Source organism: Bos javanicus, chromosome 24 (genome assembly GCF_032452875.1).
Source record: "Bos javanicus breed banteng chromosome 24, ARS-OSU_banteng_1.0, whole genome shotgun sequence".
NCBI lineage: Eukaryota > Metazoa > Chordata > Mammalia > Artiodactyla > Bovidae > Bos > Bos javanicus.
Window position 1 is genome coordinate 60752341 of NC_083891.1, and position 26731 is coordinate 60779071.

General features: G+C 51.2%; 1 long non-coding RNA gene across 1 annotated transcript; it reads right to left on the reverse strand.

Moving 5' to 3' along the window:
- Window positions 1-22570: 22570 nt before the first annotated feature.
- Window positions 22571-26359, reverse strand: LOC133237824 (uncharacterized). The gene is made up of 2 exons (XR_009733373.1): window positions 23462-26359; window positions 22571-23415 (listed from the first exon to the last, which is right to left on the reverse strand). It is a non-coding gene; the product is annotated as an uncharacterized LOC133237824 (long non-coding RNA).
- Between the last annotated feature and the right edge of the window lie 372 nt (window positions 26360-26731).

Consider the following 26731-nt stretch of genomic DNA (forward strand, 5'->3'; position numbering starts at 1 on the left):
CTTCCTTTCTGGCTGCCAGTGTTCTAACATGGGGACTGCTCTAGTGTGCTCGTGTCTGTCCCTATGGATGAACATTTGGGCTATTTCCAGTCTTTGCTTTTATAAATGGTATTATAGTGAAAAGTCTTGTGCATATTCATTTCTTATTTTTGAGAGCAGATCATTGGAATAGATTCTATAAGCTGAATCAAAAGGTAAATGCATATGGTTTTGCCAGCTATTGCTAAATGCCCACCTATAGAGACTGTACTGCTTAGCATTTCCACCAGCAATGAGTTTGTTCTCCCCTCTCCTTTTGGATTTTTGCCTAAGGTAGTGGAAAAATAGTCTATTAGTGAAGCTAAATTTTTATTTCTTTTTCTATAATCTATATACTAAGAATTTAATTCCAAAGGAACAGAACTTCTTTTGGACAGTAGGACCTTTAAGGTTGTCAAAGCAGAAAAATCACCCCCTGTCTACATTCAGTTCAGTTCAGTCACTCAGTCGTGTCCGACTCTTTGCGACTCCATGAATCGCAGCACGCCAGGCCTCCCTGTCCATCACCAACTCCAGGAGTTCACTCAGACTCATGTCCATCGAGTCAGTGATGCCATCCAGCCATCTCATCCTCTGTCGTCCCCTTCTCCTCCTGCCCACAATCCCTCCCAGCATCAGAGTCTTTTCCAATGAGTCAACTTTTCTCATGAGGTGGCCAAAGTACTGGAGTTTCAGCTTTAGCATCATTCCCTCCAAAGAAACCCCAGGGCTGATCTCCTTCAGAATGGACTGGTTGGATCTCCTTGCAGTCCAAGGGACTCTCAAGAGTCTTCTCCAACACCACAGTTCAAAAGCATCAATTCTTTGGCACTTAGCTTTCTTCACAGTCCAACTCTCACATCCATACATGACCACAGGAAAAACCATAGCCTTGACTAGACAGACCTTTGTTGGCAAAGTAATGTCTCTGCTTTTGAATATGCTATCTAGGTTGGTCATAACTTTCCTTCCAAGGAGTAAGCATCTTTTAATTTCATGGCTGCAGTCACAATCTGCAGTGATTTTGGAGCCCCCCAAAATAAAGTCTGACACTGTTTCCACTGTTTCCCCATCTATTTCCCATGAAGTGATGGAACCAGATACCATGATCTTCGTTTTCTGAATGTTGAGCTTTAAGCCAACTTTTTCACTCTCCACTTTCACTTTCATCAAGAGGCTTTTTAGTTCCTCTTCACTTTCTGCCATAAGGGTGGTGTCATCTGCGTATCTGAGGTTATTGATATGCTATTGAATAAAGAAGTTTTTCCTACAGATGGGCTTGAATTGTCAAGCTTTCATTCAGAGTAGCCCAGCTACAGGCTGTGTGTATAAGTGGAATAGCCGAAAACCACGATTCAAGAAGGCTCAGAGAGCTCTTTTGATCATGTGCCACTGAATATCTTTGGAGACATTTATACCCATTAGATAATCCATGGACACTTATTAAGAAGACTGAGCTTGCTCTGGAGTTAGAAGTTCTTGGCACAATAAAGGAAACTGTGGTTGATACTGAAGAATTAACTAGGTAAAGATCATGGTGCTTGCAGTGAAAACTTGATGAATTTCTTACTCTTAAAATCTCCATCTCATCTTGCGTATACAAAAGAACTCCAGAAAGAATATTCACAACGTATTACATATATTACCTGTTTGGATTTCAAGACTGAATAAATGCTAGCAAAAATACAGATTTGTCTTTTCCTTTCTTTTTGTTTATTTTTGATCAGTTAGGGCACTCAGTGCTATAAAGTCGGTCTTGTAAGTGGGGAATTGACTTTATAGAAAGGGACAATGTCACATGTTTACAAAGAAGCACTCACTGAGCACTTAATTTCACCAGATTGCCAGTTAGTGTGCTACCAATTTACTGAGAATTCAACATTTAGTGCTAAGCTTCTGTGGCATGAAGTCATGCTGGAAGCTAGGCATACAGAGATGACTAGTGCATGGTTCCTTCCCTAGAGGGATTTACCGTGTGATGGGGGGCACTCAGAGTCGGACACGACTGGAGTGACTTAGCAACAGCAGCAGCAGGGGGGACCGACAGGTAAATTCTATTATAAATTAACAGAACCTCTGACATGAGACCATTCAGAATGTGTAGTCATTTTTTACATGGATTCCACTAATAGAGTTTACTCTTTTTCTTAGACACAGCTTTCTGGAGTTAAGATTCACATACCGCAGAATTCACCTGTTAGGAGTGTACAGTTCAGTGTTATGTGTGTTTGTGCCCACGCAGAATGCGGCAGTCATCACCACAGTTGATTTTAGGACATTTTCATCACCATGAAAAAGAAACCAAGCATCCTTGAGCAGTCACCCCTCATTTTCCTCCAACCAATTCCCCGGCCCTAGGCAGCCACTAATCTTTCTGTCTCTAAAGATGTGCCTTTCTGGATATTTCAGAGACGTCGATGGAAATGAGACCATATGATATGCAGTCTTTTGTGACTGCCTTCTTTCACTTACGAACAGCATGTTTTCAAAGCTCCTCAGTGTCGTAGCAGGTACTGGTACTCCCGTCTTCTTTTGGCCAAATAATACTCCACGGTGGATAGGCCACACTTTCTGTTGTTGTCTACCATTCTTTTGTTAGGTGAGATTTATATACAGTGAAATGCACAAATCTTGTGTGGCCATACCACGTTTTGTTTATCAGCCGATGAATATTTAGGCTGTTTCCGCTTTGGGGCTGTATATAATGCTGTTAGGGCTTCCCTGCTAGCCAAGCAATAATGAACCCACGTGCCAATGCAAGAGACATGGGTTCGACCCCTGGGTTGGGAAGATCCCCTGATCTCCTGGAGAAGGAAATGGCAACCCACCCCAGTATTCTTGCCTGGGAAATCCCAGGGACAGAGGAGCCTGGTGGGCTGCAATCCATGGGACACAGAGGAGTTGGATACAACTCAGCGACTAACCAACAGTGAGTGATGCCGCTAAGAATGTTCATGCGCAGGCTTCTGAGTGGGCACCTAGCGGAATTGGCTTCCCTGGTGGCTCAGATGGGAAAGAATCTGCTGCAATGCAGGAGACCCAGGTTCGATCCCTGGGTTGGGAAGGAGAAGGGGATGGCAACCCACTCCAGATTCTTGCCTGGAGAACCCCATGGACAGAGGAGCCTGGCGGGCTGCAGTCCCTGGGGTCGCAGAGTCGGCTAACGCACACACATACCTAGTGGGGATACTGAGTTTAGTCTTTTGAGAAACAAGCTCACTCAGGGAAGGAGGGCGTCTTCACAGCCACAGTATTAAGCATTCACACAGTGGTGCGAGTGCGGTCGGTTCTCAGCTCCTGGCTCCAAGCTGCGTCCTGTGGATTGTCTGCGTTTGGGGACTGGGAGGGGCCTGTGCCGTCAGAAGCCTTCTGCCCGGGGCGCACTGCCCCTCCAGCCCGTGCTGGAAGCCTTCTGCCCGGGGTACGCTGCTCCTCCAGCCCACGGCCGGGATGCGATGCTATCCAAGGCGCATCTCTCCGTCTTGTTTCCACGGTTGCATGAGAGCCTGTGCCAAAACCCACACACCCGAGCTCCGCGACTGCCCTGTCTCTTGATCTACTGGTGATCCTGAGAGACGGGAAACTGTGGAGAGTTTGGCACCACCTGGGCCTGGCGGCTGCCTCAAGCTAAAGCCTGCCTAGTGACGGAGTCTAGCCTTTCACCAAGAATGAACACTTCCTCGTCTGTCTGTCCCAGATTCCCCTTTTCCTTAAATGGTGACATCGTACTGGTCATCGGGGTTGTCGTTTCTCTGATTGACCCGCCTCTTCAGTCACCACCTCTGTGTTCGCTCCCAGCACCCCCTGCCCCCCAAACATGGTTCATCCGAGCCATGAGGATGAGGAACTCAAGAGGTTAAAGCTGGAGGGCCCCTCCTCGGGGCTTCACCTCTCGAAGCTAACTTTATTTTTCACTTCCCAGCAGAAAGATCGTTTTCCACGATACAGAAACAACAGCACTATTGAGGGGCCGAATTGAGGTGGAGGCGTTTGTCAGCACCTCAGCAGTATTTACACCGTCCCTCGGGCCGGGGAGCCGCCTTCCTTGTTCCTTGGCTCTGATGGATCAGCAGAACCCCTGGGATTGGCCACAGCGGGTTTCACACAGCCTGATCCCTGGAATCTTCAGAGCTTCCTGATGTGGCGCTTCAGATCCTGGTTCCTCTTGGGTGGTTGGCCCCAGGGAAGTCCCCTGAGGACTGCTTCCCCGTGGGCGATGTCTTTGAAGGGTTTCTGTGAGGTGAGGATGTCCCCTCTGCTCAGGAGGCCCTAGGGCGACCCTCCTTAGCTACCACCACCCGCTTCTCCCAGGCTTCCTTCTCCCTCTTGGGCACTGCAACAAGGAGCTCAGCTACCCGTCTTTCTGGTTCCCTTGCAACTCTAGATAAACTTCAAAATATTTTTTAAGGCGTCCAAGGCAATTAAGTGCTGATAACTGCAGGAATCTTCCCCAGGTGGCTCAGTGGTAAAGAACCCACCTGCCAATGCAGGAGACACAGGAGACATGGGTTTGATCCCTGTGTTGAGAAGATCCCCTGGAGGAGGAAATGGCAACCCACTCCAGTATTCTTGCCTGGAGAATCCCATGGATAGAGGAGCCTGGTGGGCTACAGTCCATGGGGTCACTAGAGTCGGACACGACTGAGCCACTGAGCAGGCAGGCAGGGGTCACATCTTCAGCTTCATGGGACATATAATTTTTATTATTACGATTTTTACATCGATGCAGCTCTTTACAGATAGAAAGCACATTCGTGTGGCTTCCAAGCTTATAGAGGCTGTTGTATATGAGTGGATTTTGATTCAGCCATCACAGGGCATCAGTGTGGAATTTTTTTTCAGTTTTGATAAAGCCTAGGGAAACGCTGCGGTGAATAAGGTAGTTCACAAGCCCACTCTTGTGTGTTTTGACTCATGAGTAGTCTGGTTCTGGTTCTACAGCCATTTGGATGCGGGGCTTCCAAGCCCCCTTGGAGCCGCGCTCACGGAGGGACTGGGTTGAGTTCAGGATCTTTATCGGTATATCGCCCCCTGGTGGCCGCAAACAAAATGCGGGCGTGTTGAGATGGGTTTGGACCATTAGGTGTCAGTCTCTGCCCCTCCACCTGGGCTGCTCTTCTTGGGAGTCAAAGACTGGGGAGAGGGAAAAAAACAAAACTAGACTGGTCAAGAAAAATCCACCAGGAATACTGTGAAAAATGTAAAGGTGGTCCAACGTGAGCTTTGGAATCATAAATTTGAATCTAAGTTACAGCTTCACCACCAAAGAGCTATGTGATTAGATATGTGGAAAACTCAGCAGTGGCCTCAGGACTGGAAAAAAGGTCAGTTTTCATTCCAATCCCAAAGAAAGACAATGCCAAAGAATGCTCAAACTACCGCACAATTGCACTCATCTCACACGCTAGTAAGGTAATGCTCAAAATTCTCCAAGCCAGGCTTCAGCAATATGTGAACCGTGAACTTCCAGATGTTCAAGTTGGTTTTAGAAAAGGCAGAGGAACCAGAGATCAAATTGCCGACATCCGTTGGATCATCGAAAAAGCAAGAGAGTTCCAGAAAAACATCTATTTCTGCTTTATTGACTATGCCAAAGCCTTTGACTGTGTGGATCACAAGAAAGTAGAAAATTCTGGAAAAGATGGGAATACCAGACCACCTGACTTGCCTCTTGAGAAACCTATATGCAGGTCAGGAAGCAACAGTTAGAACTGGAACAACAGACTGGTTCCAAATAGGAAAAGGAGTATGTCAAGGCTGTATATTGTCACCCTGCTTATTTAACTTCTATTCAGAGTACATCATGAGAAATGCTGGGCTGAATGAAGCACAAGCTAGAATCAAGATTGCCATGAGAAATATCAATCACCTCAGATATGCAGATGACACCACCCTTATGGCAGAAAGTGAAGAGGAACTAAAAAGCCTCTTGATGAAAGTGAAAGTGTAGAGTGAAAAAGTTGGCTTGAAGCTCAACATTCAGAAAACTAAGATCATGGCATCTGGTCCCATCACTTCATGGGAAATAGATGGGGAAAAAGTGTCAGAATTTTTTTTTGGGGGGGGGGGCTCCCAAATCACTGCAGATGGTGATTGCAGCCATGAAATTAAAAGACACTTACTCCTTGGAAGGAAAGTTATGACCAACTTAGATAGCATATTCAAAAGCAGAGATATTACTTTGCCAACAAAGGTCCGTCTAGTCAAGGCTATGATTTTTCCAGTAGTCATGTATGGATGTGAGAGTTGGACTGTGAAGAAAGCTGAGTGCCAAAGAATTGATGCTTTTGAACTGTGGTGTTGGAGAAGACTCTTGAGAGTCCCTTGGACTGCAAGGAGATCCAACCAGTCCATTCTAAAGGAGATCAGTCCTGGGTGTTCTTTGGAAGGACTGATGCTAAATCTGAAACTCCAATACTTTGGCAACTTCATGCAAAGAGTTGACTCATTAGAAAAGACACTGATGTTGGGAGGGGTTGGGGGCAGGAGGAGAAGGGGACGACAGAGGATGAGATGGCTGGATGGCATCACCAACTCGATGGACATGAGTCTGAGTGAACTCCGGGAGTTGGTGATGGACAGGGAGGCCTGGTGTGCTGCAATTCATGGGGTCTCAAAGAGTTGGACACGACTGAGCGACTGAAGTGAACTGAACTGAAGATAAAATTTTAGTTATTCAAGACTCAGGTTTTTCAAGTGTAAAATGGGAATGACAATACAGACAGCATGTTTGTCCTAAGAATTCAATAAAATAATGTATATAAACCAATTAGCACACTGTCTGGAACACAGAAGACTCTCAGTAAATGATAGATGTCATTATTACATCTGTTTGGAAGGAGAAAATATTTTCTATGAGGACAGCACTTCAGTGTAATCCATGCGTGCATGGATTATCAATAACAAGGCAATGTGGACATAAAAAAGCACAAGGAACAAGAACGATCCATGTTTCAGCGCAGTAGGATTTATTGAATGACCTATAGAACGGATAGTGTATTAAATAAGAAAGAATCCCAGATAGAGCCTGAGACGTAAGTCTCTATACAGTTCAGGCTGAGTCTCTGTTTCAGTGGAAATGCATAGATGGTGGTAAATGGATCATATTATTTCCTCTGCACCTGCTAAAAGTAAAGGGCGGTAAGTTAGTGGCAGATACGCACTGGAAGGCTGTTCCAGAGAAGTAATGGGCCTCATTGCCTTTCTCGGGAAATGGCGTATCTTTGAGACCCTGTCTCAGCCCATTGAAATAATAGTGTATGAGAGCGCAGTGCTATCTGCTGCTGCCAGCAGAGCCTCAGACTATGCGGGTCTGGGGATGAGATGCGGGAAGCCCTCTGCTCTCACACTTGTCCCTGGCCCTGGTCTTGAGGGTTTCTGCCTGCTCCTGTCCCTTCCTATTTCTTGTGGGTTGAATGTGAGGACCTATGAACGGGACTGGATCTGGAAACGGGCTCTGTGCAGACGTACTCAAGAGTGATGGTGAGCTCACCCGAGGGTGACCCCAAGCCCAGCAGGACTGGGGTCCTTGTTAGAAGAGCACGAGAAACACACACACAGAGAGTGCGCGTGAGGCACGCACGGGGGGCGGGGCGGACTCGGGGAGCACCGAATGCGCTGCCGGAGGCGGGTCTGCCCGCCGGAGTCTGCCCGCTGGAGACCACGGACTGCACAGCCGCCGGAGAGGCGCGCGCCGCCCCGGCTCCCGCAGGAGGGCGGCCCCGCTGACACCCTCACCTGCCGCGGAGCCCCCAGCATCCGGAGAGAAGGCGCGTCGGCTTTTGAAGCCGCTCGCCGCGGCACCAGATGAACGCAGCCCCGGGAAACGAATACACGGCTTCTGGCGGAGAGGCGTTCCAGCAAGGCGCTGGGTGCTGGGGGTTTATCGGAGCGGTTCTTCATCCCCTGAAATTCTAACCTGATAAAATTATAGTGAGCTGCTCTACACAAGAGACACGAGGGGACTGAAGTAATTTGTGTTCAGACCGCACGCAGCAGCAGGTGATGTGCAAAGGGCCTAAACACGTCGGATCTTTGCACCATGCCAGCAGTGGCACCCCACTCCAGTATTCTTGCCTGGAGAATCCCATGGATGGAGGAGCCTGGTGGGCTGCAGTCCATGGGGTCGCCAGGAGTCGGACACGACTGAAGCGACTTAGCAGCAGCAGCAGCCCACCCGGGGTGGGGAAAGACACGGCGTTTTCCTCCTCTGGTGGCTGAGACCAGCTTCTGAAGCCCGGGGTGCGAGGCCACCTGTCTGCCTCTTTCCCTGAGGGTGGTGTTCATGTAATCTCCCACGCGTGATCCTTTACAGGAATTTCCAGGACATCGCCAGGTTCTCTTCTCTCCTTCGCTGCCGTTAATACTTCTGTCCTGGTGCAAACAGGCGCACTCTGCTGCCCTAGTCGAGGTCTTAAATGGGACTCCCGCTACGAGGCTGTGAAACCGCCTCGCTCAGATGAGCCGTCCTATTTAAATCCGCAGTGTGTTAACTCAGCTGATTCGGGTTTAGGAAATGCCCACTCACCCGGTTGACACCGCGCCTGAAGGGACGCCCTTGGCGGGACGGGCCCCGTGGAAAGTGGGCCCGGGACCTGGGGCCCCTCCAGCACCTGTTGTCGGAGCGGCCGGGATGGAGGAGGGTGTCAGCGCGGCGGTTCTCAGAGGCTCTGACGACGCCAGCGACCGAGCTGTTGTGCCGTCCTGCTCTCTGCGACACCCTGGACTGTGGCCCGCCAGGCTCCTCTGTCCATGGGAATCTCCAGGCAAGAACACTGGAGTGGGCAGCCATTCCCTTCTCCAGGGGATCTTTCCAACCTAGAGATCGAACCTGGGTCTCCTGCACTGCAGGCGGATTCTTTACCTTCTGAGCCACCAGGGAAGCCCAGAAGACCACCTCACTCATCCTTAATTCTCATTTTAGATAGACCCTCCGGCTGCTCCCCTCATCAACAGCCTCCTCTGTGATCAAGTTCCTATCACCTCCATCACTTGAAGGACCCTGGATCAACACACAGCCGGACCACACAGTCAGATGGAGGGGAGCGGGAGGAGGCTCTCCGGCCGCGGAGCTGAGCATCGCGGCGCGCTGCGTCGGGCCGGCCTGTGCCCGGTTGGGTGCGTGGGTGGCAGAGAAGGTGCTATCTGCCCGCGTCGGCGGGTGCTGCCTGGGCTGCAGAGAGGGGAGAACCCCTTGTGCCTTAACACCCCGTAGCTCGCTCAGAGGGACCAGCTAAGGATGGGCTGGTTTAATGGGACAGGATTAAGTGCATTTCTGGTCAGATCTGAGCCAACTTCTCGCATCAACATCACTGTAAGTGTTTCAACAGGGGAGTCAGACAGGGTCAGGCTAGAACTTTCTTTATTCACTAAATCGAGTCTGACTCTTTGCCGCCCCGTGGACTCCTCTGTCCATGGATTTCCCAGGCAAGAGTACTGAAGTGGGTTGCCATTCCCTCTTCCAGCACATCTCCCTGACTCAGGGACCGAAACCCACACCTCCTGTTTCACAGAGGACTCTACCGCTGGGTCTCCCGGAAAGCCCTGGAGCCTCCCGCTGTTGTTCATTCTGCTCCATCCAGGGTGAAGTGGACAAGTCTGCTATCGGCCGCCTTTCATTTCTTCCTCTGCATCCCTCTCTTTGCTCTCTCATCAAAACTGCAGGCCCCCTTCTTTCTTCCCTTTTCTCCTCTGTTAAAACTTGATCTGAGGAAAATAATTGATTATCAATAACTTTGAGTCAGATCAGTCCTGAGTGTTCATTGGAAGGACTATTGTGGAAGCTGAAGCTCCAATACTTTGACTACCTGATGTGAAGAATTGACTCATTGGAAAAGACCCTGATGCTGAGAAAGATTGAGGGGAGGAGGAGAAGGGGATGACAGAGGATGAGATGGTTGGATGGCATCACCAACTCAATGGACATGAGTTTGGGCGAACTCCAGGAGTTGGTGATGGACAGGGAGGCCTGGCGTGCTGCAGTCCATGGGGTCACAAAGAGTTGGACACGACTGAGCAACTGAACTGAATTGAACTTTGAGTCAATGGACATTTGTTCACTGCTCTTCCCTAAGTGATATTTTCCTCATTTATTCACCAAGAAGGTGGTTGGACTGTTTTGGAAGTAGGGTCTTTTGCTATCCCTGAGTTCACCCCAGAGGACACGTCCACCCATCAGCTTATGTGGGCTGTTGGAAGTGTGTGACTGTGTTTCAGAAGCCGCTCCCCAGGAACAGGTGGAGGCTTGCGATAGTTGGATACTCACTGCCAGATTTCCTGAAAAATAGCAGCAAATACCCGTAAATAAACATTAGAAATGAGACAGACTGTTAGCATTTAACATATTTTTAACACATCATTTACCAGTTTCTTCCTTCCTTGCCAGTCCTTAGAGTCGCCGAGTGGGCCCTTAAGATTGGCCCGACCCCACCCCCTAGTGATGAGCCCAGCACTAGGGAAGCATGACCTGGATTCAGCCTTGTGTGTGCCGTTCTCACTGAAGCCTCCAGGTTTCGTCCACTGCCACGTCGTGCTCACAAGGAGACGTAGCTTTAGGATGCTTGGCTTTGACAGCTGAGAAGCAAGGCCAGAAGCTCTCTGCCGTAGCAGCAATTGCTAATACACCCCAGCCTTCCAATCAGAGCTTCAGGGGGGTCCCTGTGGGAGGACAGGGCATCTTCCGACTGGTCCATTCTCTGAGACACAGCAGAGCAGGTCTCCCAGAAGAAACTACCCATTACCCTTAAAACTGCTCCCGACGCCCTGTTGTCTGACGCCTAAACTACTACAGAACGTCCCTCCCTGGGGTCCAGAGCTTTGCTGCCTACAGGACAGATTTGTTCTAAATCCTCTGTGTGTATGTACTCATTTAATGATTTTCAGAGTCTGCTGTTGTCTCTATTTTACAGACAACAAAAATGGAGGCTCGGAGAATGAATTGCCCAAGAGCTTGCAGCCAGTAAGGGACAGAGCCAGGATTATCAAAACAAGTCAGTTTTACCCCCAAGACCCCAGCTTTCTCCCCTGAGTCTGTGACACAGCCTTCAGTGGGCGAGGGTTTGAGGAGACGGCTGAAGAGAGCACAGTCACATTTGCCGATCTGGCTCATAGTGGATTGAGGAGTATTTTGCCTCATTTTAACTTCTGAAGTTTTCTCTTGCCTGTAAGAGGAGACATCTAAGTAGTTATGTCATATAAATAGTCATTACTTACGTGTCTAGGGCTTCCCAGGTGGCACCAGTGGTAAAGAATCGACCTGCGAATGCAAAAGATGCAAGAGATGCAGGTTCGAATCCTGGGTTGGGAAGATCCCCTGGAGAAGGCATGGCAACCCACCCCAGTATTCTTGCCTGGAGAATCCCATGGACAGAGGAGCCTGGCGGGCTACAGTCCCTAGGGTCGCAGGGTTGGACACGATTGAAGCAACTTAGCACACTAATATGTCTACATATAAGACATGTAAGTAGAGACATAGAAGTCTGAACCATACAGATGAATTTGACGAAGACCCAGCTCAGTCCCACGTCACAGCAAATTTCAGAATGGGCGATGCAGCCTGGGTTTCTTTGGGATCGATTCTAGCAGCTTTCTAACGCCACCACAATTGAAAAGTTTTCACTAAAACCCATCACCAGAGAGCACCACACATTTCTGTTGTATTTGATCCTCAAGTTTTGCTTCTGCAAAAATTAGAGGAAAGTGCCAATATGATGGCAAACAGAACTTCTTCGAGTTACCAGGCATTTGTCCAGTTCCTGGCAACTGACTCAGGTGTTGAACACTGCAAGTTTCATTTCTTCTGGCAAATTTAACATTGACATCTTCAGTCATTTCTCCTAACACTTCTTTGAATTTGATTTTCTTTTTTACATAACTGTCCCTTTCCTCACTATTGTTTTTCTTTTGGTAGAAGTAGCTGCACTGTCACCAATGTCTTCACACTCATCTTTCAAGAACAGTCTTAAAGCATCGTGCACCTTGTTCCAGGTGGATCCTGACAGTCTGAAAGTATTCTTGCATGCTTACATAGAACAGCAGAATTGAAGTCACTCCAGTCCACACTTCTGTCTGCAGTCGCCCCCACTGTCAGGGTCTCGCGCCCTGTTTGGGGACAAGCGCCTGTAACTGCGTCCTCCCTAGGTGACAGGTTAACGTCCACGTGGACTATTTATTAAAAGGATAAACACCACAGATGTGCTCATTGAGGCTTCAGTGTATAGTAGTAAACTCCACAGTAACCACAGTCGTTTAGAACTTCGACCAGCTTTTTGGTGAGGAACATTGTATCACCGGGCTTCCCGGTGGTAAAGAAACTGCCGCCCAGTGCCGGAGATGTAAGAGGCAGGTTTGATCCCTGGGTCAGGAAGACCCCCTGGAGGAGGGCCTGGCAACCCACTCCAGTGTTCTTACCTGGAGAATCCCGTGGACAGAGGAGTTTGATGGGATACAGTCCATGGGGTCACAGAGTCGGATACGACTGAAGCGACTTAGCGCACACACGATGTTGTATCATCAGCGTTTGGAACTGCTGTGTGCGGCGATCACGGGTGGCTGACCAGCTTTTAGACCGCTTTACTAGCGTTCTAATATTCCGTGTAGACAGTGTGCCCTCTTGCACCAGGCAAACTGCCCCCTTGCCTGCCTTTTGACTCACAGCCTTTCACAAGAAGACTGACTGACCTCACCCGTGGGGTGCAGACGTCAGGAACCCCTTCTGCTCCCACAGCCCTGTGACTTCTTAGCCTCAAGCTCGCTTTATTGCACAGGATCGGTGTTGTTGTTGAGTCGCTAAGTCATGTCTGACTCGTTTGTGACCCCATGGACTGTAGCCTGTAGGCTCCTTTGTCCATGGGATTCCCCAGGCAAGAACACTGGTGTGGGTTGCCGTGCCCTCCTCCAGGGGATCTTCCTGACCCAGGGATGGAACCTGCGTCTCCTGCATGACAGGCGGATTCTTTACCGCTGAGCCACCAGGAAAGCCCCTTGCACGGGATTAAACATTTAAAAACAGAAGTTCCATAGGTGGTTTTTTTTTCTGCTCACACCACCCCCTTTACCTGGGAGGGACCGTGGGCATCAGAGCCCAGCTGACATCCTCTGGTCTCATGGCCCCGTCCCCCCAGGCCAGCTCTCCGCAGAGAATATGGGCTTGCTCTCCAGCTCTCCAGACACCCTCTTTTCCTGGCCTCTGGAAAGTAGGGTTCTTGTCCCCTTTTAGCCAGGCATTTGAGATCCTGGCAAAGACGGCACTTCCTCCCTCTCCCTCACTGCAGACGTTCTGCTGAGTAGTTTCCCGCGCCCCTGCTAGAGCTCTGGGGCTGACCCTGAGGGCAGGGGCCTGGGCCGCCCCTCCTGGGCGCCTGCAGAAGGGGCCCCTGCAGGAAGGGTCGGCCGCGGGCACCGCCCCTCGGGCGATCCTCGCACCCTGTCCCGGGCACTGCTCGCCCTCCGGGTGAGCGCTTTGCCTTGCTTGGCATCCTCAGAACAGCTGGGCCCTGGGGACGTCGGGGTGGTCCTCTTTAACAGCCAGAGCCGGGTTTCCTGGGCAGTGCCCCGCTCATGCACACAGTCCTTTCTGTCATGGCCCTGCCCTCAGACTGTGCAGGAATGATTTCTCGCAGATAACGCCCGCCCTGTTCCTGGTCTCTGTTCCTACCTCCCCTCCGTATCCGCCTCTCGCCAACCTGCGCCGGAAGACTGGGCGGCCTCTTCATTCCCATTTTAGAGGCGGGGAAACAGATGCTGAGAGTTGAAAATTACCCGCGGGGGTGCGTGCAGCTGCCCTTAGGGGCAGAACTGGGACCAAAAAACACTCCCTCCCCCAGTTTCTTTTTTTTATTAAATTTTTAATTTTATATTGGAATATAGCTGATTAACAATGTCGTGATGGTTTCAGGTGGACAGCAAGCAACTCAGTCATACACATACATGCGCCCATTCTCCCCCAAGCTCCCTCCCATCCATGCTGCCACGCAGCATTGAGCAGAGTCCCCTGTGCTGTCGAGTAGGTCCTTCATGTGTATCCACTGTACTTCATTTTTTAAACTAACGCGTTTATGCAGTATCTACTGTGGCCGCACGGGGGCTCCACTGCCGCGCACGGGCGGCCCTCTGGCTGGGAGCGCGGACTGCGCACCGCGGCCGCTTCTCTTGCTGCCGAGCTCGGCTCGGGGGCGGCTCGCGGGTCCCCGTCGCTGCGGCCCGCGGGCTGAGTAGCTGGTTCGCGGACTTCAGAGCGCAGGCTGGGTGGCTGTGGGCGCGGCTCAGTTACTCTGAGCAGGTGGTGTCTTCCTGGACCAGGGATGGAGACAGTGTCCCCTGCATCGCGAGGCGGGTTCTTAACCACTGGACTTCCCGGGAAACCCTGTCCCTTTAAAACGCAGCACTGTCCCACCCCCGCCTGGTTACCCAAGTGACACCAGGCAGGCACTCAGCTGGGGAGCGTAAGCAGACCCAGCGCCCGCCTCAGACCTGACGATTCAAAACCCACTCACCCGCTGAGTATCAGTATGTCTCTAGAAGCACGGAAAAGCGGGGATAGCATACAAATAGCTTGTTTCTACGACTATGTGTATTTTTATATCAGGCCGTAGACGTCTGTTACCTGTGTCTATAAGCAGCGCATTTAGGAAATGATCCAAACAAAGCTGTACATGAAGCATGACAGCTTTGTGGCACCTGACCCAAGAGTCCCCAGGGGTGTTTGTGGCAGATGGTAACTTAAAAAAATTTTTTTTAATTTATATTAATTGGAGGATAATTACAATATTGTGATGGCCTCTGCCACACGTTGGGCTTCTTCCCAGGTGGTACTAGCGGTAGAGAACCCGCCTGCCAATGCGAGAGACGTAGGAGATGCAGATTCGATCCGTGGGTTGAGAAGATCTCCTGGAGGAGAGCACAGCACCCCACTCCAGTATTCCTGCCTGGAGAACCCCAAGGACACAGGAGCCTGGCGGGCTACAGTCCATGGGGTTGCAAAGAGGGGGACACGACTGAAGCGACTTAGCACGCGCGCGCACATGCACTTCCATACATCTACACGCATCAGCCGTAGGCACACACGTGTCCCCTCCCTCTGAGCCCCCTCGCCCCCGCTCCCCACCCCATCCTTCCAGGTCGTCAGAGAGCGCCGGCTTTGGGTTCCTGCGTCATGCATCTAACTCCCACTGGTGACCGGTCTTACATATGATAATGTATATGTTTCAGTGCTGTTCTCTCAAATCATCCCACCCTCTCCTTTTCCCACTCTGTCCAAAAAAAGTCTGTCTTTACGTCTGTGTGTCCTCTGCTGCCCTGCATGTAGGATCATCAGTACCGTCTTTCTAGATTCCATATATATGTGTTAATCAATGATGTTTGTCTTTCTCTTTCTGACTTCACTATGGATAAGAGGCTCTAGGTTCATCTCCCTCATTAAAACTGACTCAGACATGTTCCTTTTTATAGCTGCGTAATAATCCGTTGTGTGTATATACCACAGCTTCCTTATCCATTCATCTGCTGATGGACTTCTAGGCTGCTTCCGTGTCCTGGCTGTTGTAAATAGTGCTGCGTGAACTTAGATGATGACTTTATCATGGCTCCCATCCCACTTTGCACAGAGATGTAGCTGCTGAATCTTCCTAACACAGCACCCTGCTCAGTCCCCACGTTTCCACACAAGGTTTCAACTGGGTTTTCCATCCCCGCTACAAACTTTGTGCATATTACTCTAGGAAACGTGAAATGAGTGATATGTGGGTGATTTGCCCTTTCAGGCAGCTGCTCCCTGGTCTCCCTGACCATCCCTTTTCCCCACCCACCGCTCCTCCCCAGGCTCCAGAAAAGTGCCAGGGTTGACGAATTGCCAGGAAGTTCATCATCACGGTTTGAAACAGAAGCTGCACACCTGAGACATAGAAAACACTTGCAGGAGGGCCAGCGCTTCACTGTGGAAATGATTTATTTGCAAGGCACGCCTCCGTCCCCGCCACACCCTGGGCAGCATTCCTGGGGCAGGCGTTCTGGTGAGACTCCAGGCCAGGCCATTGTAAGGCGCCCCACCCCCTTAAGAACTGCAGCTTGAGAAACTATTTCTCAGAGGTATTTGCTGTGTCTGAGAGGACAGAGGCTTGTAGACTGTGTCAAGTTGGTTAGGAATTGTTCATGGAAAAATCTCAGTGGTAGGAGTAAGCGATGAGGGAGATTGTTGTTTTTTAGTTGATAAGTTGTGTTCAGCTCTTTGTGACCCCCTGGACTGTAGCCTGCCAGGCTCCTCTGTTCATGGGATTCCCCAGGCAAGAACACTGGAGTGGGTTGCCATTCCCTTCGCCAGGGCATCTTCCCGACCCAGGGACTGAACTCACATCTCCCGCGTTGGCAAGTGCCTTCCCCACCGCTGAACCCCAGGGAAGCTGGTGGGGAAGGCACAGAGAGGTGCCCCCTGTGCGTCCCCATCCACCACATCCCCTCTCCCTCTGCTTCCAGCTTAGCCTCCCTGTCAACACTGGGTGATTCCAGAATTAATGATCCTTGAGCCCCATGCAGGGTTGAAATCCCACGTCCCCCCAGAACCCGAGTGTAGTCAAGATAAGGATGGAGATGACTGGGCACAGGGGCCCCTCAATCCAGCAAGTGTGTCCTTAAACGAGAGAAGCGCAGGAACAGGGTCACGTGGCGAGCGAGGTCCAAGCCGCAGAGCACCACCACTAGTGAGCTGCTGCCAGGGGCCCGGGAGAGCGGAGAAAGGATCTTCCCCAAGAGCCTTCCCTGCGAGCGTGGCCGGCCAACCGCGGACCTCTGGCCTCTGAAACCGTGAGAAGAGAGATATCTGTTATTTTCAGCCACCTGGCTTGTAGTAAGCTGTTACAGCAGCCTTAGGGAGGATGGCCCTTTCCAAGTGATGCGTCTGTTCCCAGTTCTTTACGTGGTCCCTGCTCTTGGGAGGGACGACATTCAAACCAAGGCAGTGGGTGTAAATACCCTGAGACTGCAGGCTGGGCCCAGTTTCGCTCACAGAGTAGCTGTGGTGCTGGCCCCTGGCAGCGCTGTCAGAGCTGCGGCCCAGCCCCAGGGGGCCGCTCCAGAGCCTCAGCTTGGCTGGAGCTAAGTGAAGGCCCCAGGTGGCCTTAGGGGCTCAGCAGACGACTTGAGAAGGATGAGGGCTGTGGGCTACTACTGGCTGCTGGAAGTAGGGTCATAAAAATGTAAAGCTATGGGATCCTTTTTGCAAGCAATGGTTGCCCAGTGAGAAGGCCCATGCGGGAGGGGAGGGTGAGGGGAGGGTGAGGGGAGGGTGAGGGGTGCTCTCTTGATCCTTGGCTGAGCAGATCTTTAACAGGTTTAATCACCAGGTGCGGTATTTCACGAGAATGGTCATTGGCTGTGAGGATACAGTTGATCAGGGCATTTTGCCTGAAAAAGGTGCTTTTATTTTTCTTGTTTGACAATTTTCTTTCTTTTTTAAGTTTCATCTTTGGAGCATAGTTGCTTGCCGGTGTAGTTAGTTCCTGCTGTAAACACAGGGGATCGGCGGTGTGTGTACATACGGCCCCTCCATCTAAAGCCCCCACCCATCACCCGGGTCACCACAGAGCTCTGAGCCGAGCCCCGTGTGGCTGGCAGGCTCCCGCTGGCCAGCTGGCTCACACGCGCTTGTGCACACACGTCAGGGTCACTTTCCCGGCCGTCCCAGCCTCCCCTCCCCTCCCCGTCTCCACGCGTCTGTTCTCCATTCCTGCAAATAGTTCATCTGTACCATTTTTCTAGATTCCATGTATATGGGTTAAAATACGATATTTGGTTTTCTGACTTACTTCACTCTGTATGACAGACTCTAGGTCCATCCACATCTCTACAAATGAAAAGTTTTGTTCTTTTTTTATGGCTGAGTAATATCCCATTGTATTTATCTACCACATTGATCTAGTTTTCAAGGTAGCATTTCTTCTTATTTTTTGAGAGCTCTTGGGTACAACCCATATTTATCTTTGGGCGGTGGGGGGAAGTCCTCAAGTTATCTTGTCGTTTCCTTAATTTACAGTTACCCCTGAAAATAACAGAAAACCACTGGCACCCTATGCTGTATGCTCACATAAACTTAAGTAACTAGTTGGCTAATAATCTTTTATCCCCTTCGGAAAAGAAAAATACCTTTTCTCATAAAGCAGTCTCCATTAATGATGATTTAAATTTCCATGACACTGTTTATTCCCCTCTAGTGGGTGAAAGAGAGGCCATTCTCAGAGCACAGATTCTAGACAGGACCATCACCCAGTGTCTTGGGCTCCCGGCTGGCAGGGGCTGGCATCGGAAGTCCTCAGGAATGGACGGATCAAAAGAAGCAAACGAGAAAGAGGAGAGGGGACTTCCCTGACTGTCGAGCAGTTAAGACTCTGTGCCTCCACCACAGGGGGCACAGACTTGATCCCTGGTCGGGGAACTAAGATCCGGCATGCCATGCTGTGTGGCCAAAAAGTTAAAGAAAAAAAAAAGAAAAAGGAGAAGGAGGTCGGGGAGGACAGGACGCCTTCCAGCAGTCTCTGTGCCCTCGGGTTGCTGCATGTTCACCTGCCTCCTTCCCTGACACGAAGCTCCTCTGCCTCTTGGCTCCTCATGTGTCTCTGGGATTGACTCAGAGGCACTGCTCAGGTGAGGAATTTCCGCAGGCCGGCCTGACAGCTAGTAGAGCTCCAGGCAATAAAACGCAGACAGAGGAAGGCCCCGCTGAACGGGAAGAGAAGCCCACGAGGCCTCTGGCCTTTTCCAAGAAGGGCGGCAGGTGATGTGCCAAACAAAAGGCAGACCGAAGCCTTGGGGCGGCTGCACCTCCTTCCGAGTGGGTCCACTGTCCATCCCCCAGCAGAGGGTGCTACCCAGAAGCACAGAACATGGCTGAACTATCGCCGCCTCCTAACCTGGGCTCAGGAAGGGCCGTTGTGTGTTCTCAAGACATGCACCAAACATGTGCTTTGTTTTCATGATTCCTGAATCATATTTTGATGAACTGGAGTGATTTACTGAATGCGTTTCAAATAAGGGTTAATTCACCCCATCCTGGGTTTCACATTGCCTAGGATGCCACATGGGAAAAGACAATGGCACCCCACTCCAGTACTGTTGCCTGGAAAATCCCATGGACAGAGGAGCCTGGTAGGCTGCAGTCCATGGGGTCGCTAAGAGTCGGACACAACTGAGTGACTTCACTTTCACTTTCCACTTTCATGCATTGGAGAAGGAAATGGCAACCCACTCCAGTGTTCTTGCCTGGAGAATCCCAGGGATGGAGAAGCCTGGTAGGCTGCAGTCCATGGGGTCGCACAGAGTCGGACACAACTGAAGCAACTTAGCAGTAGCAGCAGCAGAATGCCACGTGGAAATTCAGGCAGAAGGATGGTACCTTCCAAACGGCACGAGAAACTCGCAGAGCCACCCAGGAGACCACCGTCGTGCAGCTGGGGAGAGGGGTCAGGAGCCCGTTGGGGGAGTCACTGTGATCTGGTCTGGATCACGACCTGGGTCTCCTACTAACAAGCTGTTAACTATGCACAAGCTGTCAGCTGCGGAAATATCCCTCCTGTGAGCTCTAGTTAGCTTACCTGCTGGATGTGCAAGCTGTCCTGATGAGCCAGGTGCCAGCTAATCCTGATAATTCCTGACCTTGAAGCCCTTTAAGTGTCCAGGTTATCCTTAGGACACTGAGGTCCAGTGGTTCTCTTAGATGGTTCAAAACCTTCCTAGTCTTGATAAGCTCATAAATGAAAAAGAAGAGAACTTTATAGCTGACTGGTAATGCTAAGTCACTTCAGTTATGTCTGACTCTTTGCAACCCATGGACTATAGCCCTCCAGGCTCCTCTGTCCATGGAATTCTCCAGGCAAGAATACTGGAGTGGGTCACCAGGCCCTCCTCCAGGGGATCTTCCTGGCCCAGGGATCAAACCTGTGTCTCTTACATCTCCTGCATTGGCAGGCAGGTTCTTTACCACTAGTGCCACCTGGGAAGCACCAAACTATAGAAGCAAACTATTTAAAATAACCATGTTGTCTAAGGTGCGGTTCTGTCAACTGCCGCTGAGAGGAGGTGGGAAGAGAAAGAAGCTCCCCTCGGCTTCCAGTTATGCCATGATAACTGTTTAAATTTTATTGAGTAAATAATTATCTCTGTGGGTTGAACAAAAAAACACAATTCAGCACATAACACCCCTCAGTCATCTGTCGGAGGTGAGACTTAAACGTGTATTTAACACGTGTGTTTCTGTTTTCATTTTTAATTCAGTGCCCTGATACAGAGAAGGCAGGAACTATTCATACTTCCAGGGGTCAAATGACTAGTTCTTTTGATATGTTAGGTGTTTGTTTTCATCTCTTATTAGAATTTTTTGGGGGCTTTTAATTTCTTTTGAGCCAAAGGCAAGAATGGAGAGGAACATCGAGGTTCCCGGCGTGAGTGAGACGAGAACTGGGTGTGTGTTGTCATCTCAGGGATGAGAAGGGGACAGGCCCGGGGGTTTCCCAGCGCAGGTCACCGGGAGGCAGGAAGGTTCGTGAACGTGCCTGGGGCAGGAAGGGAGGCCGGCAGCAGAGCTTCGAACACACTGATTTTTTTTTAGAGTATTTAATCTGTCTGTGGGCTTCCCGGTTGGCACAGTGGTGAAGAATCCTCCTGCCAATGCAGGAGACACGGACACACGGTTGGAGCCCTGGGTTGGGAAGATCCCCTGGAGGAGGGCACGGCAACCCACTCCAGTATTCTTGCCTGGAGAATCCCATGGACAGAGGAGCCTGGTGGGCTACAGTCCTTGGGATCGCAAAGAGTCAGACATGACTGAACTACTGAGCACACACACAATCTGTTTGTAGGACATATGGTAACCCTAAAAATTCATTCCAGTACACATTTGGTGCAGACAAATACTGTGATTCCACTTATATGAGGTACCCCAAACAGTCAACTCACAGAGTCAGAATGTACCCTGGCGGGCGCCAGGGGCAAATGCAGGCTGGGGCAGGAGTGGAGAGTTAGCGTTTCGTGGGGACAGAGTCCAGTCTCGGAAGGTGAGACGTTTGGGAGATGGACGATGGCGAGATTTGCACAATAGTGTGAGTGTACTTAGGGCCCTGAATTGTACACGTAAATACGGTTAGAAGAGCATGTTTTGTATTATGTGACTTTTACCACCCTTAAAAAAGCACTAAAAAAAAAAAGAGTAGATATAAGCCCCCATAATGTGTGTGCTGGGCTGCACACGAAGGCTTTGTGGCCGATCACAGCAGGCACAGGGTGGGGAGCACGTGGGGAGTCAGACGGAAGCCGAGTGCGGGCGGATGTCGCTTCAGCCGCTGATTGGACGGCGGTGGCTCTCCGATCACGAGACGGAGGGAGGGGTGAGTCCCGGGGACCGGCTGCCGGGGCATCTTTCCTGCTCTGGAGTCGCCCTCGGTCACGACTGCGTCTGCTCTTCTTGCCCGCCCAGGACAGACGTGTGGAATGTAAATCACTGTGGCTGAAAATGGGGGTGTTTACGGGGACCTGGGGCGTCACTGCAGAGTCCTGTCCCAACCCGGAGGGCTGTGCAGACGCTGGTGGGGAGAGGCCTGCAAACGCAGAGATGGGGTTCCGTGGTGAAGATGGAAAAGTAGATCTTGTCTCGTGCTTTGGACAAGCTTAGAAAAAACGGAGCCATTCAATGGTGACAGGGAAGAACCTTCATGGAAACCTCAGGCTCCGTGTAAATTGCCTTGTCATAGGACACCACTCCTTGAAGACCCCCTTTGAAAAATAAAAAGACCCCCCTTTGTCTTGGTTTGCTACTAAGCCTAGTTCTTCATGGGAAAAGAAGAAGAAGAAAAAATACAGATTTTTGTGCTTTCTTCCCCTTTGTTGGCAAAGACTTCTTGTTCCAGTTTGAATCTTCTGAAAGTGCAAATTGGTGACTGTGGGTGCCCACCCAAATGCTCTTTATCTGGGTCCACATACCTGTCTCCCAACTGCTGAGGGCACCTGAGTGCTGCCTTACCTCAGGGGTGACCCCCCTCCCAGAACCACGCTGCCCCTGCCAGCAGCAGCCTGACGAGCCGCCGCGCACGGTGACGGGGCACACCAGGCCCGGCACACCAGGACGGGCCAGCTCCGCCCTGCAGCGTGTGTTCCAGACTGCCCTTCACGCAGAATAAGCTCAAGTCCCAGTACTTCTTTGGAGAGCTTTGTGCAGGGGGTCATGGTGGCCTGGACCACACAGCGCAGCCTCCTGGCTAGAATCCCGAGGTCAAGACAAGAAGCCTGATTCTCCCATGGGTAAGCGAGCTGATCTCGGTTCACTCCAGCCGGGCAGGGAAGTTAGTATCTGTGTGACCAGTTGGCCCCAACATGCAGCTTTGTGGGAGAAAGGTCCTGGGAGCCGAGTGAAGAGACTCACACCGAAACAGCACGGTGTTCAAGAAAAGGCTTGTTACCGAAGCCAGAGCTTAAGGCAGTGAGCACAACTTTGATTTATAACAAGAGCTATTTGTACATAATTACTAAAATATTGATTGCACATTCAGCAGTGCGCCTAAATTAAAGACAAGCCAAATCCGGTAATAGCGCCAGAAGAATTTTATTGCAGTCACCGTTTAGCCCTTTCCTGCAACAATCTGGCATTTTGTAGAGGACATTTCAATATATTGAGCGTTGCCTTTGATGATTGCGCCTCCTCCTCATGCGTATGGAGCTCCTGGTTGAAGGCATGAAACAGTCAATAGGACACAAAGGCGGGTCTGTATATACAGGCTGAGATGGGAGCAGGGGTCAGGGTGCAAATAAATCAGACCGAAACAGTCAGCTAAAACGTCAAAGGTGAAGGACTAGGGGGAGGAGAGGATTGCAGACACACGAGAAGGCATGCCAGACAAACTGGGAGGGAGGAGCTTGAGGGTCGCTTGCCAGCTGCGTTACAGGCAGGTTCAAGTCCACAGGTGCTGATTGCAGATGCACTTTCAGGCGTGAGCGCCACCTGGCCTCATCCCGGACTGTCCCACAAGGTCCCAGGACCTGCCCTTGGACCCTCGCCCCATCTTCTCACCCCCCCAGACCTCTTTTCCAGGAGGTCAAGTTTATCAAGTGTATCCCCACCCCATGGCCCCTGAGCCACCGTTCCCAGTGTTACCTTTCCCTGGTATGCTTGTCTCCCCAGTATTTTTATGGGTGGGGTTTCCCGGGTGGCTCAGTGGTAAAGAATCCTCCTGCCAGTGTGGGAGACACGGCTTTGATCCCTGTGTCGGGAAGATCCCCTGGAGGAGGGAATGGCAGCCCACTCCAGCACTGTTGCCTGGAGAATCCCATGGACGGAGGAGGCTAGGGGGCAGTGTATGGCCCGAGGGTGGCAGCGGCGGGCGCAACTGAGACTGAGCAGCACCAGCTGTGTTCTTATGGGAGGACCTTCGTCTCTTTCAAGTCTTTACCAGCTGTGTTCTTATGGGAGGACCTTCGTCTCTTTCAAGTCTTTACCCAAACATGTTTCTCAGGCAGGACTTTTCTGTCCTTCCTGTTTAAAATACAGCTCTACCCACACGTGGCATTCTCTATTCTTTTCCCAGGCATTTGGTTTTTAAAGTATTTTACTTGTCTACTTTGTAACCTCTGTATGGGCAAGGACCTTTATCCGCTTTGTTCACTGCTATACAATTTTCACTTTCGTGCGTTGGAGAAGGAAATGGCAACCCACTCCAGTGTTCTTGCCTGGAGAATCCCAGGGACGGGGGAGCCTGGTGGGCTGCCGTCTATGGGGTCACACAGAGTCGGACACGACTGAAGCGACTTAGCAGCAGCAGCAGCAGCATACTCCCCTGGCCTAACACAGTAATGACTTGTGGTAAATATTCAGTACATATTTAAGGATTAGATAAAAAATGATCTCTTCAGCTATACTAATTTTCTCTTTTCCACATTGATGTGTGTTTTGTTAACTTTTATAATTGTTTAAGTTGACTTTTTCCCCCCATAACCTTCCTGGTTCTTTTATGGTCTTATATCACTTACTTATTTTGTGATTCCTTTGTCCAGCCTTTAAACTTGTGCTACATCATCATTTTATATTTCTGTGTCTGATTAATTTCATGAGCTGAAGGAAGGGAGTTTAATTCTGTGCTGATTCTCACTCATGGTGGCTGTTTTGCTTGTATTTTTCACGGTGTTTAATTCTGAGCTCATTGATCAATCTCTGGGGGCCTCCTGAGGGCCTAAGATGTGGATGCTTTTATCCAGAGAGGACTCAAGTTTGCTTCTACTGAGGGCCAGAGGCACCGGCCCAGACCAACATATATATATATGTATATGTATGTATGTATGTATATACACACACACATAAGACCGACTTCCTTGTGGTCCAGTGGTCACGACTGCGCTTCCAAGATAGGGGGCACAGTTTTGATCCCTGGCCGGGGAAGTAACATCCCGCCAGTCTGGACCTAAAGATTAAAGCCAGTCTGTTGTCCATGGGGTCAGCTGTTGAGAGGTGCTAGGCCACCTTCCGCATGTCCTTCTCCCGCACTCCATTCCACTGTGGCCTCGAGTTGTGGGGGTGGCAATGACACCGTCTCACGCCCCTCGGTTACCTCTCAGTGCAGTGCTGGGTGAAGAGCAGGTGTCTGAGGTATAACTCCTGCTTTACTCGTTCCTATTTAAACATCGAATCTGGTGAACGAGCACGCTGCCCTTGTGCCCCTTTACATCCATCCTCTGGTTCCAGCGGGCCTTGTTCAGTCGCTCAGTCATGCCCAACTCTCTGCCAGGCTCCTCTGTCCACGGGATTTCCAGGTAAGTATACTGGAGTGAGTTGCCATTTCCTCCTCCAGGGGCTCTTCCTGCCCTGGAATTGGACTGGTATCTCCTGCATTGCAGGCAGGTTCTTTACCTCTGAGCCACCAAGAAGCCCATGTCAGTTTACGCAACCCAAATCTCAGCACCCTTGAGGCCCTTTACAAGATTAAGAAGGAACATTGTCTTTAAAGGAGCTGGCGATGCCAGGAGGGTGTTGTGTTGCTTTTTCTGGTTGAGCAGGTGTTCCTGCTGATGGGGAGGTCTGGTCAAATTACAATGCAGGTACAGGACTCACAGTGGGCGTAGAGAGGAGACAAAGGGCAGAGAAAAGTGTTTTCTTGCGTTGACATGAAATACGAATGTTATTTCATAATAATAAAACTACATATATATAATTAGTATTTATACTATATATGATATATTGTTTAGTCTCTAATCTGTTTCTGACTCTTTGTGACCCCATGAACTGTAGCCCACCAGGCTCCTCTGTCCATGGGATTTCCCAGGCAAGAACACTGGGGTGGGCTGCCATTCCCTCCTCCAGGGGTCTTCCCCACCCAGGGATTGGCAGGCAGGTTCTTTACCATCTGAGCCCCCAGGGAAGGCCCCCAACCCACCCCCGCGAGTGGCCGGGCCGCCCTAGTTATTTGGGCCTGAATTATTCCAGAGCTTCCTGTCCGCTTGAAGGGAGTGGTGCAGGCCTGTTGTGGGTGCGGTCTGGGCAGTCGGGCGGGAGTCCGGGGTCCGTCTGTGCGGGAATTCGTTGGGGCTTGGCTCTCTGCCCGCGGGCGCAGGGCCATCTGGACCGCGTCAGGGCCCTGGGGGCAGCTCCGGTCCTCAGCAGCCCCCGCAGCCCCGGGCCTGTCCGCGGGTGTCCTGGCCGCGCCCCTCCCCGCGGGCGCGGGGGCCTCCTCGACCCAGAGGCGGCAGCTGCTTCTCCATCTGCCGCGGACACGGCCCGTGCGTCTCCACTCTGGCCCACGAGGCAGACAGGGGAACTTCCCGGGAGACCAGCGAGTCCTAAATCGCTTCATAGGGAAGGAGAGGGCCCTCCGCAGTCACGCCTCTCAGCCCAGCCCTGCCTGCCCTGTGTCAGAGCTTCCAGAAAGAGGGCTGCCCAGAAGCCCCCAGTGCCCCCCGCAGCCTGCTCTGCGGGCTCTGCAGGTCTGAGCCCCTCGCCCCGAGGATGAGTGCAGTCAGCGCGTCCCGGCTGTCACTCACCTGCTCTCACTGCCCCCGACCAGCGCAGCCTCCCTGCAGCCCGCCTTTCAGCGCTGGACTCAAGACAGCCCAGGGAGGTCCTCTGATGCTCCGGCAGGCAGCGGCGTCTAACTCAGTTAACAGATTCGCTCAGGGCGTTAGATACGCTCTGAAAGGAATCAGGCCGCGGGGAGGGGAGGGTCCATGACCATCCTAAATCAAATGGAGGAGACCATTGACAGTCAGATCCTTGCTTCTGTTGCATCAGGACCCGCGAGCGGCATCAGGGACTGAGGCTGGGGAAAGGGCCCAGAGGCAGAACGTACAGCCTGGCGCAACCCCGGGCTGGAAAGAAAAGCTCAAATCAAGCTACACTGCAGGTCTGCCACGTGCTATCAAATCACGGGGCAGGGAGGCTGCGCGGAGGAGGGCAGAGGTCATCCCCTGGCCTCTGGGAAGGAGTTCCTGCCAGGGGAATGGCCACGTTGCTCCAGGAGCCCAGGGCTGGAATTCAGCGGGTGCGGGGAGGTGCCAATTCCGGGGGGGTGGGGGGGGTGTGCTCCGCCTCCCAGGCTCTGTACAGGGAGAACCGCCGGTGGTATTCACACATCCAGGAGGATTGTTCCGGTTCGCCCAGGAGGAGCCCATTCCAGCTCCAGAAGAGCAAAATTGACTCCTTTTTCCCCTCCAATGTCACTGTGTATCACCACTGGTCAAAACTGTCCCTTTGCTCTAG